Source organism: Vanessa cardui, chromosome 1 (genome assembly GCF_905220365.1).
Source record: "Vanessa cardui chromosome 1, ilVanCard2.1, whole genome shotgun sequence".
In the NCBI taxonomy this organism is placed as follows: Eukaryota; Metazoa; Arthropoda; class Insecta; order Lepidoptera; family Nymphalidae; genus Vanessa; species Vanessa cardui.
This window is the reverse complement of record NC_061123.1, coordinates 1,361,185-1,371,586: the sequence shown is the minus strand read 5'-3', so window position 1 is coordinate 1,371,586 and position 10,402 is coordinate 1,361,185.

The following is a 10,402-nucleotide window of genomic DNA, read 5'->3' as shown; positions in this document are numbered from 1 at the left end:
ATTAATATTAGTAGGAAGTAATGCAGTTTGTAAACCTCGAAAATATATATGAAAATTAAACTACATACGATTAATTTTAGAACGTGACATTTCAATACAAAAATAACTTTTCTTTGAGCTAGCCGTCAGACTAAGTAGGTACTACCCACTCATCAAATATTCTGCCGCCTCAATATTGTTGTTGAAGGGTTAGTATAATATATAATCTCATAATGTTCTCGTAATATTCAAATTTGATTCAATGCTTGAAGTCTTTTTTAGTGTAAATAGTATTTCTCTTATTAAGCGAAGAGCTATCGTCAGAAGTCGTTTGATGATTAAATTAGGTTAGTAGGGTAAATGTAAAATAATTGCTTGAAATGACATAATGGTATAATGACAACATTTTCGACCTTTCTTAAGGATTCAATTGCGCGATTAGTCAGAGCTCTTAATCTTATTGCTTTATATCAAGTCATAGAACACAAACACTTTTCATAAATTTGAGAATGTCTTCAAGATCTGTGCGTCTAGGTGTCCCAATGGGATCAATTTTAGGTCCTTTTCTATTGTCCGTATACATAAATGTGGAATTGATGATATTGTATTTTTGCTGATGGTAACAAAATATAGAGTCGAATTAACAATTCATTACCATAAGTGAGAAGTTAACGGATACTGGATATTGATACAGGCTTACAACAAATAATTTAAAGATCCATCGCACGGTTCATTTGAGGCTGCACAGTCGCTACTTTGTTCTTCATAAGTATCTTCTACTGCCCCAAGTAGAGCACTAATTAAACGATATGGCAAATTTAATAAAAACACGTACAATAAACAATAATCCTAGTTCAGTGCAACCGCGGACATGGCCATTTAAAGATAAATCTCAACATTTTTAAATGCATTTAAATTAATGTCTTCGAGTCTAAAGTCTGACATAAAGAACTGAACTGAATTTTAATAAAATTCAAGTTGACAAAGCAAGTTGGTTCCCTACAGTAATTCGCGCTATTCAAAATTTCTCCAAAGTTTGATCTTTGCTTTACGACAGTCATTCAAAATGTTCTAAGTATTCGCTTTAGTTAAGACCTAGCTCAGCTATTCCTTTAACTACGTTCTCTTCGACCTTTCCCTCTACAACCTTCTGGTACTCTTGGGTTTTTTGGGTTTGAGGACATTATAATGAAACCACATGTTTATGCTAAAATTATTTTAAATTTTAGGTTATGATTAAAACCAACTTACTTCAAAATGCTTACTTTGAACTTTGCGTCAAAGAACAAAAAAAACTAAGTATGAAAAGTCAAAAATGCTTTTAAATTGGGAAGCATTCGTAATGCAGTTTATTTAAATAGGCTTTTACATGCACTATTGCCATTACATGGTCTTTTAGGCTATATTAAATGAAGCTACCACCGATTCGGATGTAGAATTGAAGATTTGAGAAAAATCGGCAAGAAACTCAGTGGTTACTTTTTCCCAATATTTAAAATACAAAATTGTGGTAATTTAAAAAATACGTATACTAAAAATTTTAAATAATTAAAGAGTAAAAATAAATAATTGATGTATTGTTTTGAAATATTTCATTTATTAAATATTTTAAATAAATACAGAACAAGTAACGACTTCTATACTAGATAAAAATAATAGTCGTGAATTAAGTGTTAAATACAGTCATTTCTTAAAAGTCCGATTAGGACATTTCTAGTCTTAGACAGACAGATTGACAATAATTACATATCGGAAATCCAGTGCAATGTTATCTAGATCGTTCTCTCCTGTGATTTCGGCCTGATTACGATTAGAAGGCATTCAACATACCGCCATGGAGATCGTAACTCTCCCTGTGTAATGAAACCGATAGATAATCCTTGAAACGACTGTCTTCTCTCAACTGAAGATAGTTCCAATGAGTATATGGAGCGTGGAGCGTAATAACTAATTGTTTAATCAATTATAAAACCAATTATATCTCTAATATTCCGCTCATTAGAGAGTTTATGTAATATGGAATATTGTAGATAGCGTAGGAGTTTAAAGGCTTATTGAGAAGGTACTTACGTTGTGGTTCATTGTATATATACAATAATAAAGTACTACATATATAGGTCATTTTTTCCGAGAGGTAATGAAATGATTTATTCAAGATGGTTGAATCAAAACTTCTCCAACAATAAGTGGTATTTTCTAACAGTGTACGTTTTGTCCTGTACTGGTACTATTAGGCCTTGATTCCGTTGTAACTAGCCGTATACTTGTCGGAAGCAACCACAATCATAATCGTAATTATTTTAAAGGTGATTTAGATTAATTTTAAAACTGTTATTGAAAATTGTGCAGTTTTCAACCGACTTCAAAAAGGAGGAGGTTATCAATTCCTCTGTATTTTTTTTTGTTTTGTATGTTTGTTACCTCATAAATTTTCACTGGGTGAACCGATTTTGATATTTTTTTTTGTTTTGACACCGACTCCAAATATAGCAATAATTATAACTACATTATATAATCGTAAGTCGACTTCTAAGTAGTCTAATATTTTTCATTTCATTTTACCTAGGAGGACTCTAAAAAATATGTTTAATATGCAATTATTTTTATTACTTTTTAGTGCATTTTTATTTGTTTTTAAATAGTGTTTTGTCTGAAGTCGGTTATTCTTTTTGTTAAAATTTTTATAAAATATATATAATACATAAGTATCAAATTTTTAAACTTGGTATTACCTGAAAATCTATTTTAGGAAATTGTTCCAAAAATATACCTTAAAAGTCACGGCTTATTATATTTAAGTCGTTATAAATAGCTATTTAGATAGGCATAATACTACAAAGTAATTTAAATTTTCAATCACTTTAGATAACATTCACAAATTGCAAATTGAAGTTTTAGTGATAATATCGTTAAAAGCTAACTAGTCCTGAAGTTCGAGAAAATATAGGGCAAATTCTGCTATAGCTTCAGCTGAATATCAGTAATAAAGGCAAAATCCACTCTGATGTCAGCTTAATTTAATTTCCTGAAACAGAATAATACAATTTCAACGGATATTATGTCATACCAGAGAGAACATAGATTGCGTGAATTTTAATTAAACTGTATAGCGATAGAAGGTACAATAATAATTAATGCTTGTTAATATCGGATTTGATAGCAATTAAGAATCAGAGACACCTCAAACTTAAAAGTCCTTTATCTATATTTAACAGACGATCTTCGTTTTCTTGGGCTCAAAATATCAGTTCCAAATGAGTACGCAAAAATTCAACGTCAAAAATGTGAAAGTTTTATATTATGATAGTTGTCAAATTGACAAACTCATTACAAGATAATGGCTTTATGAAATCCCCAGGGATGACTTTGAATCTAAAAAATTAGCAAATACATATTTTTTTATTATATAAAGGTCTACGACTGTAAAAATGTACACATTAAATCAGAATTGATATCTTCTCAATTTCTTCGAACTTGGGCACCTTTAAGAAAAAAATATTTCGAATAGGACGTCAAAACACCACCAAGCTCTTTGTATTGCATATCTCACTTGATATATTTATATTTATTACATAGCTTATAAATATTTATAAAGAGGTTAACATTATAATTAGTACAGTAACAACCTGTAAATTTCTCGCTACCGGGAAAAGCCTCCTGTCCCGTTGAGGAGAAGGCAAAGAGCCTATTTCACCACGCTGCTCCAAAGTGGATTGGTTGATTCACATGTGGCAGAATTTCGTTGAAATTAGACACATTTTCCTTATGATGATTTTTTCTTCACCGACGATTTCGAGATGGATTATAAACACAAATTAAGCATATGAAAATTCTGTGGTGCTTGCCTGGGTTTGAACCCGCAATCATCGGTTCAGATACACACATTATAACAATTGGGTCATCTCGGCTCTATTATGATGTAATTATAATGTTAATTTCTTTATGAACGAGCTGGTAACACTTAATATCGTATTACAATAAAAAAAGGAATAGTACCAAAGTACACATTTGTACTTATTTAATTGAAGTTATCAAAGAACAAACTTTTCAGTTCCCAAATTCACTTTGCAAATGTTTCAACTGCGGTCGAACTTAATTTATTAAGTAAACTAGCTAATTTAAATTTAACAGTTTTATTGAGTACTTATTATACTCAAGCACACATAATAATTGTGTGATTAATTACCAAGTTAACTTAGTGACTAGTTCATCATGCCTAAGACTACGAAGTGCGGGGTTTAAAATTTTGTTTTCAAATTAAAAATACAGAAAAGGCCTGCACTCTGTTTCTGTGGAGATATCAAAAACAAACAAAACAGTAAAAAAAAGGGTTCGCCAATGTAATCCCAGTAACTTCTATTGCTGAAGAATTGGTATTTTGAAAGACTGGCAGAAGAAATTATTATATTATATGCCCCTAAAGGCACGTAAAGTCGTCTAATCTTCGCATGAAATCTATTCAGTCATTTCTCCCAGGTTAAGCCTGCAAACTTTCCACTGCTAGGCATCCGCCTCCTACCTTTGAGGAGAAGATTAGGGGTATATACTACCACAGTGCTCTTATACGGCCCCAATGGTGGATACAAGTGTGGCAGAATTTCTTTGACATTAGATACATTCGAGATTCCTTACAATGTTGCCCATAACCGCAAAGATGAAGTGTAAACAAAAATTAAGCTCATCAAGATTCAATAGTGCTTGCCTGGGTTTAAGTCCGCAATCATCGGCTAAGATGCACGCGTTCTAACTGCTTGGCCATCTCGGTTCCGGCTTCACCTAATTTAAAAAATAGCAGCCATACCATTACGCTTCTTATTTCAGACACACAACACGCATACATTGTATGCATAATGTACCTAAAATATACAAAACTATATCAGTTATAATCCAGTTTTCGTTACTCACAAATTCACTTTGTCGAGTTCGCGGTTGAGCTCCATTGAGAATGGTGTAACGTTCGCTGCCTGAGATTTATACGTTAACTGTCGGTTACAGAGAATTTCGAGGATAATCTTGTATGTATTTGAGTGAAATGTATTACTTGAATTACAATTATTTGTGTCAATACATTAACGAGACATGCAAATATGTGTAACCCATAAATTAATTATATTGTAATTGTTTTAAGTATTATCATGATTGTATATTCGTTGATTTTACAATAATGCTCGAGTTATCACAATTTAATGGTTTCATTTCGTTTGCTTGATGGTGATCACTTACATTAAGATATATCAATATCGTTGGAAAAGTTATTGTGTTTGGAAAATAAAGCGGTCATATATAATTAATATCACATACAAAATTGAATCAGATATCTAGTTTCATAAGATTGAAAATATTTCTATAAACTTATAAGTAAAACTGAACATATATCCAATTCACGGTATCGCTGTATGCATAGAGTTAGCGGAATGAGTCGCTTCAAATGCGGTCAAACTTACTTTATGTCTGAACTGACTGCTAGTGTTTAACATAGGGCTCCTTAGACTCCAATGCTTCCATCCATCTATGTGTCAAGTAAACTAGAAGATTCGGGTTAGCGACCCCGTTAAAGGCCGTTCTGTTGGTTGCTAATCAGATGGTGCATTATAATGGTTAACATTCGGTTAACTTGGAGAACATGATGATAGTTATAGGCTTTTTATTGGACGGGTCTTAGTGAAAACCTCTTTTAGTATTCCTGGTGGACATTCATAGACGCCCAGAGAAGGGCCTACTGCAATCGTTGATGGTCCCCTCGCCCCTGCTGATAGAAAATTCGCCCTAGAACAAATATTTAATGTTCATACTTTTTTTGGTGGAATAAATATTATTTTAAATATTACGTGTAAAGCTAATTTCGTCATTCTCACGGACGGATATTAGCGCTAAATTAACTTTATTTTCTATTTGTATTTTGTATTGCGAGAAATAAATGACTTTACAAAGGATAGTTATAAAACTGTTTAACCTGTGTTTACTTTACACAAATACTTGCGATTTGCACGCGAAAATCGCATAACAAAGAATATTTGCTTGTGATAAACTAGTTGTCAACTGCGGCTTCATTTGTTTTTGCATTTGCACAAAAAGTAGCATTTGAAATTCAAGCTTGTTTCAGTGGATAAGCCGTTAGGATGAAGTAAATATTTTTGACATAATGACATACATGATTTTTATGTCATTGTCCAAATCGCGAATGAAAAGTAACATAAGTAATTACCGCCTTCATGCTTTTCTGATTGACCTAAAGATTGACTGGCAAAGAATGCCTTCAGGCATTAAGTCCGCCTTTTGTACCATAAACTTTGTGGTGATCAATGAAGTATTTAAAAAAAAAAGATAAACCATCTTCAACAGGCATTTTAAGGATGATGAATTACCTTTATATAGCATTTATTATGTAATTTTATGTATTTTTATATCATTTTATTATCTTAAGTACGTATTAGTGTATGATAAAGATATATAGTTATACATAATATTTATTTATGTCGTAAGTATAAGTATTAATGTGTAAATATTTGTATGTAAGTTTATGACTGCACCGCCTACGCCGATGATTTTAAAATTTCCCTCTGATTGGGTCGTCTGGAAGAGATGGCTAATAAGCCGAAAGTCCGGCCGTTGTACAACACTTTTAACTTCTTCTTCTTTTTTTTTGTATTTTATCAATTTTGTGTTAGTGTCTTTTTTTTTCTTTTTTTGCTTGTGGTGTGAAATAAAGTATAGTTCATTCATTCATTCATTCATGATGATAAAATATAAATAAAAGTAAATTAAGGATAGATACAAAAAAAATTATAATAGTTAAAATGTATTCAAATTATCTAACCGGCATATAAATTGAAACTGGCCATTCACACCGCGCTCTCTTTGGTTTCGAACCACAACAAGAGTGTTGCACAAACTGAATTAGTGAATACTAGTCGTTAAATTTTATAAAACCTCTTTATTATATTTTATTCCATACGTACCCCCAGGACTCATTTTCAGAATTGGCAATACGCAATTATCTAACTTTCTCACGACACCGTTAGTTGAAATGTTTTTGGGAATTAACTAGACCTAACTTGTTTTCAATATTGATAATAAGTTAGTTGTCGTAATTTGTAATTAATTAATTAATAGTGTGCCCTTATACGGGTATTAATTTGAATCGGTGATGATTTTTTATAATAATTATAGTAAGTCGAGGGGAAAAATACTGGTGTAAGAAATACTAACCATTCCTTACATCCTAATGCGCCAGCAACTGTGCAAAACTAATATTTACATGTGTGCCAGTACAACTACAGGCAAAGGGATTTGCCTGTAGTTGCAGGGCGTATGCCCTGATACTGAATACAATAAAAAAATTAACAAACAGAAAAACCGATTTCAAACAAAACACTATTTTAAAACAAATGAATGTGCACTAAAAAGTAATAAAAATAATTGCGTATTCAACATATTTTTTAGACTCCTCTTAAGTAAGATGAAATGAAAAATATCAGACTACTTAAAAGTCGCTTTACGATTATATAACGTAGTTATAGTTATTGTTATAAATGGAGCCAATAAAATTATCAAAATCAGTCCACCCCGTGAAAAGTGATGACGTAACAAACATAAAAAAATGCAGACGAATTGATGACCTCCTCCTCCATGACATAAGTACTGATGATTGGCAGAAGAATATATACAATTATTCTATTTAGAAGTTTTTGCATTGGTTAGTACACCAAAACACTTCTTTTGTGCCCACTATTACATTAAGTTCTTATTGATCGCTATATATTATTCGTGTGACATTACTCAGATAAAACTGAGGACATAAAACTGATATAACGTCGTATATTGTAACAAGTTTTTCAATCAATCATGAACTTTGAACGCAGGATCGAACAAAAACCAGTACAAAACTTATATTTATCGACAACTTGTGAAATCATAGTCATCAAAATCTAAACTTCTACTGGTAGAAGTTTGTGAGTCTTGATATTCTCATTAATGTCAATATTAAAATCATCATTATTTGTTGATAAAGGATTTTCCAATAAGGACTTGACAACTTTTTTTCAAAATTATAAGAAAACCATTTAAGATATTTAAAAATTTAGATTTTTAGGTTGAAGTACATTCAAGACATTTATGAATGGAACTCGACTTCGCTCATATGACCACCGCGGGCCAAATTACAGTGGCTGTTTCGTTGGACCCAATTTTCAATGACTCAATCACACATTTCGGCCGCAACGGCTGCAATTTCGCGTTCAATGTTGGCCTTGAGCTCTTCCAACATCTTATAGGCTTCTATAGGGTTATTAGCGTAGACCAATGATTTGACTTAGCTCCAATGATACAAATCTAGAGGCATTAAATCGCACGAACGAGGCGGCCAGTCGACTGGTCCATTTCTTGAGATAACACGTTCATCAAACTTGTTCTTCAATAAATCGATTGTAACTGTGCTGTGTGGCATGTGGCGCCTGTTGAAACCACACGCTGTGCAAGTTGGAATATATGGTATTCCAAAAATTGGAGTTAATGCTCTTAAACGAGCGGCCACCGACTCCGAATTTCAGTAGTAAATTTTTATGATTTGCAGACGTTGGTCGTTCATTTAGATCAAGATGATGAAAATGTTGTGTCCACTGAATAAACTGACAGTCATAGTTTGATGTTAAGTTAAGAGGTGCCTTTCCAAACAAAATTCAATATTGTCAAGTCCCTATTGGAAAACCCCTTATAACAACAACAAAAGCCTGTAAATTTCCCGCTGCTGGGCTAAAGCCTCCACTTCCTTTGAGGAGAAGGTTTTGGAAGATATTCCACCACGATGTTCCAATTGGTGGAACAATTCACATATCACAGAATTTCTATGAAATTAGACACGTGCAAGTTTCCTCACGATATTTTTCTTCACCACCGAGTACGAGATGAAATATAAACACAAATTATGCACATGAGTATTCAGTGATGATTTTCTGGGTTTGAACTTACAATCATCGGTTGAGATGCACGCGTTCTAACCACTGCGCCATATCAGCTTTCATTTGTTAATATGCTTATGAGTATTTCACGCTATTGTTTCTCTCATCTCATATCGATTTCAATTAATTTACTACGCATTTCTATAACAATAATATCCTGTAAAATAACATAAACAGCACACGAATGGCCTCCAGCTAACGTGTTAAGGAAAAGATCTTATTTTATCACGCCGATCTAATGTGTATTGGTAATACACAAGTGGTATAAATCCACCTGAAACATCAAGTTTCATCACGTCGTTTTTCTTTACAACCGAGCATTCAATTGATTAGAAACAAACAACAAAACCACGCACATTAGTTTTGCAGTTCTGCCGGGTTGAACGCCTAAATTATCATCGGCATCTTTTCGTTGTATTTATGTGCATATTAATTCTTGCTCTACCTTTTTCTTCTCATGTGTTTGTTCAAATATGATTACAACCACGCTGTTCCAAAGCGGGTTGGTGGTATACACTTTAATTTACTTGGTGGTAGGGCTTTGTGCAAGCCCGTCTGCGTTGGTACCACCCACTCATCAGTTATTCTACCGGCAAATAACAATACTTAGTATTGTTGTATTCGGGTTTGAAGGGTAACACATAAGGGGTGGCACATTGACGATGTAAGGATTACTTAATATTTCTTACAGCGTCATAGTCTATGGGTGATAGTGACCACTTACCATCAGGTGACCTATATGCTCGCCAACCTATACCATAAAAAAATAAAATAAATACACGCTTAAGAATTTCTGTAAAATTAGACAAATGCAGGTTTCACGATGTATTCCTTCACCGCCGAGAACGAGTTGAACTATAAACACAAATTAAGCGCAGGAACAAACAGTGGTGTATCTCTGGGTTTGAAGCCGCAATCATCGATTAAGATGCACTAACCACTGAACTATCCCACCTCCAAATGATTGTACCAAAAATATCCGTCTTTTAGCAGTAACATTTTGTTAAGATACAATCAAATACTACATCAATTAGCAATAAAATTCGGAAGCAATCGACTTACGAGTACCTACTATAAGTTTGTAGTTTATACTACAAAATCCATACATACATAGGTCGACCACATCACGCTCGATTGCGTTTTAAATATACCTATTTATTTTATCGTTTAAATGTATTTTATCTGTAACCATATATGAATTATTCATATTCCCAAGCGGCGTCGAATTTTGTTCAACTATTTGCGGTTTCAAATACACTTTTATCTGTAGTTGTGTCATGTCAAATTTAACAATATACCAGTTTAGTTATTCGACTGTTGTAACTGTTCCTATCCGTGTTCTAACATTGTTTTATTCTCATGTACTATGTTCGTAGACATATGACGTCATAACCATCCTTGTCTATTATTGAAAAATAAAAGCCATATTAATATTATAAATGTGAAAGTGACTCTGTCCGTCTGTC